The following is a 4,234-nucleotide window of genomic DNA, read 5'->3' on the forward strand; positions in this document are numbered from 1 at the left end:
CAAAAATTAGCGGGATGTGGTGGCACATGCTTGTAATCTCAGCTACTCGGGAGGCTGAGGCAGGAAAATTGCTTGAACTCGGGAGGTTGCAGTGAGCTGAGATCGTGCGACTACACTCCAACACAGGCAACAGAGCAAGACTCCATCTCAAAAAATTAAATAAATACATAAAATAAAAGAATGTTACTTAGTGTTTGGTGCAATGAGGAAAATTCTTTAAATAATCCAAAAGAGTGTGACTGACAGAAGGGTGGGGCTAGTCAAGTGGGTGGTCAAGAAAGAGTTGCTCAATCAGGTGGCATTTGGGCAGAGACCTGAATTACAAGAAGCCTGTGAAGAACTGAGGAGGTGCATTCCAACAGAGTGGCCAGCAAGTGATAGATAGCTTGCTATTTTTTAAGGAACAGAAATGCTTCATCCTGGATGGAGTATAGTAGACCACGGCAGGCAGTGAGGGGAGGGGAGCCATAGAAATAATGTCAGAATCCTGTACTCAAGACCATGTATGACCTGTAGGAATTAATGATGAGTTTAAATTTGATTCCAACTGTGATTGGAAGCCTTTGGAGGGGCTTAGCACTAGAGATACTTAAATAACAACAAAAGAAATAATGCACCAATATAAAATTAGCTTGTTAATCTTGCTTCCATCTCATGAAATTTGAAACCCCTAAATTTGTGTCCCCCCCCAAAAAACCCCACTGACATTCTCTCTGGAACACGAGACATGGAGCCACTGTTGCAATGGGAAATTATGTGGAAAAGTAATTTCACCTCTGTATACCTATTTATCCTTATCTCACTAAACCCACCCATTATTCGTTTCCTGAATCCCAGGGGCAGAGTCATCATTACTCCCAACTCTCTCATCCTCATCCCGTTGCTCTGTAAAGATAATAAGGGATCAAGGACAGAAAGAAGGATATTTCAAATCCCTTTAAAATTTTGTTTTTCAGTTGGATACAGGAATGCAAGTGTATACAGACAGAAGGCATCTCAGAGAGCCTCTGTAAGGAAGATAGATTCCCATTCCTGCTAAATGCCAATTTGCAATTTTGCAAAGTAATTTTTTTTTTTTTTTTTTTTTTTTTTTTTGAGACGGAGTCTCGCTCTGTCACCCAGGCTGGAGTGCAGTGGCCAGATCTCAGCTCACTGCAAGCTCCGCCTCCCGGGTTCACGCCATTCTCCTGCCTCAGCCTCCTGAGTAGCTGGGACTACAGGCGCCGCCACCTCACCCGGCTAGTTTTTTGTATTTTAGTAGAGACGGGGTTTCACCGTGTTAGCCAGGATGGTCTCGATCTCCTGACCTCGTGATCCACCCGTCTCAGCCTCCCAAAGTGCTGGGATTACAGGCTTGAGCCACCGCGCCCGGCCGCAAAGTAATTTTTAAGCACAACTGCAGCTTAAAAGCACACTATTCCCTGGTACACACATCACTGCACTTCTTTTAGAAAAGAGTCTGATTCCTTTACCATTTATGCCCCCCAGAGACTGGAGGGCATTTTCCCCCTAGAAAAAGCCTCTAGTTGATCCTGAATCCCCACTCATTGTAGAGTTCTTGACTTTTGACTGTTTCTGTCCTGGCACAGGACTGTGTGCAGGATAAATGTCCCCACCCAAAACATTAACCTGCAAATTACAGAAATTGAGGATGTGGTTTTTGTAATATGAGTCCCTGATGCAGACTGGAAACTTTTAGTAACATCCCAAGAGGAAATGTAGAAAGAATACATAGGCATCGTGCCCAAGTTTGCAGACAGAAAATTAGCTTTGCTTTGAGCACACTGTTTTGCTTTTAGTTTAATAAGCTGTACTATGGGATGGGGCAGTGAGGCACAGATTTTCCACTGTTGAATGACCACCCCAAAATTCACTGTAAATTCTCTCTAGAAGTCTGCAGCTGTAGAAGTAATTCCAAAACTAACACGCACAGACAAGACATGTTCTCCTAAAATCTTTCTCCTTCTCACTCAAACCAAAATGGTCAGATTTTCTCCTTTCTTCCTGTTTTTATCCCCACAATTATTCATGAACAGACATACTTTGTGACTTTAATCATTCTGCTACAAGCCATAATACTCATTTTAAGCAATATTAATATAGAATCATTTACTCAACTGTTTTGCTATTGTTAAACGTGTACAAAATAGATAGAAATTTTATATATTCATGTAACAACCAGGAACTTTTTTTTTTTTTTGAGGCGGAGTCTTGCTCTGTCGCCCAGGCTGGAGTGCAGTGGCGCAATCTCGGCTCACTGCAAGCTCCGCCTCCCGGGTTCACACCATTCTCCTGCCTCAGCCTCCCGAGTAGCTGGGACTACAGGCGCCCACCACCACACCTGGCTAATTTTTTTTTTTTTTTTTTTTTTTTTTTTTTGTATTTTTAGTAGAGACGGGGTTTCACCATGTTAGCCAGGAAGGTCTCCATCTCCTGACCTTTGTGATCCGCTCTCCTTGGCCTCCCAACGTGCTGGAATTACAGGCGTGAGCTACTGCGCCCGGCCCAACCGGGAACATTTTTATAGTAAAGGTTTATATTTTCCAGTTGACTAAAGTCATGGGAATAAACTATTCTCAATGAAACCATTAATGATTTCTCAGTTGCCCCCCACAGTGGAATGTGTTGACTCACAGTGATACCAGTAATGTTGGTATGAATCTGGTAGCTTAGAGTATTTGCCCACAATTCTTCCCTTACTGTCCGCCCTCGGCAGAGCTCATCCCTGCCCCATTGGTGTTGGGCTTGGCCATGTGTCTGTCAACAGAATTTGGGTGGATTACAATGGATATAGATACTTTAAACATGCTTTGGCTCAGCCTCTTGTGTTTCTGCCATCTACTATGAAAAGAACATGCCTAGGAACCTGCTGGCCAAGAATAGGGAGACACCAAAAACAGAAGGGTAGAATAAAATCCTTTCAACCACGTGAATTATTTCCAAGTCACCTCTTCAAAGAAAGCAGGTGGAAAGGATTTTCCACCAAAATGAATGAGTAGAAAACAAGAAATTCAGTAGAGGAGAGAGGTGAAGAGAATCCCAATGGTGATGGTGGTGGAGGCCACAATATCTCTTGTGTACCAGGCAGAGATCTGGGCAAACAGTCCAGAATGAACTATATTTTTAAAATGTGGCCAAGGACACTGCAGACCCTTCCTCCACTACTTGGGTACAGTGAAAATAAACTGAACCAAAATTTTTATTGATGAAATCCATAATGACACTGGTATATGACTAACACTGAATTATGAGATATTAAAGGAATACTTTCAAATCTTGAATGTCTACTCTAAGGCAATGTACTCTGCTATTTACATGGACTATCTGTTCAAGAACACAGAAGAGGCTGGAAAGTGTAGTCGTCTCTGAAAAGGATGATTTTATAGCTTCAGAAAAGGTGAGAGATAAGACTTTTGTTTCTTTTGAATGTAGTGCTATGTATGTGTGCTGTAAAAATGAACTGAGGCCGGGTGTGGTGGCTCACACCTGTAATCCCAGCACTTTGGGAGGTGGAGGCAGGTGGATCACTTGAAGCCAGGAGTTCAAGACCCACCTGGCCTACATGGCAAAACCCTGTCTCTACTAAAAATACAAAAATGAGCTGGGCACGGTGGTGCACGCTTGTAGTCCCAGCTATTCGGGAGGCTGAAGCAGGAGAATCACTTGAACCTGGGAGGCAGAGGTTGCAGTGAGATCACGCCACTGTACTCCAGCCTGGGTGACAGAGAGAGACTCTGTCTCAAATAAAAAAAAAAAAAATGAATTGAGTAAATATGTTCACCCTGTGAGGAAAAGAAAGAGAGATCAGACTGTTACTGCATCTATGTAGAAAGAAGTAGACGTAAGAGACTCCATTTTTTCTGTACTAAGGGAAATTCTTCTGCCTTGAGATGCTGTTAATCTGTAACCCTAGCCCCAACCCTGTGCTTGCAGAGACATGGTCTGTGTTGACTCAAGGTTTAATGGATTTAGAGCTGTGCAGGATGTGCTTTGTTTAAAAAGTGCTTGAAGGCAGTATGCTTGGTAAAAGTCATCACCATTCTCTAATCTCAAGTACCCAGGGACACAATACACTGCAGAAGGCCGCAGGGACTTTTGCCTAAGAAAGCCACGTATTGTCCAAGGTTTCTCCCCATGTGATAGCCTGAGATATGGCCTCATGAGAAGGGAAAGTCCTGACTGTCCCCCAGCCCGACACCTGTAAAGGGTCTGTGCTGAGGAGGATTAGTAAAAG

The sequence above is a fragment of the Rhinopithecus bieti genome, unplaced genomic scaffold (assembly GCF_001698545.2).
Source record: "Rhinopithecus bieti isolate Rb0 unplaced genomic scaffold, ASM169854v2 scaffold_15643, whole genome shotgun sequence".
In the NCBI taxonomy this organism is placed as follows: Eukaryota; Metazoa; Chordata; class Mammalia; order Primates; family Cercopithecidae; genus Rhinopithecus; species Rhinopithecus bieti.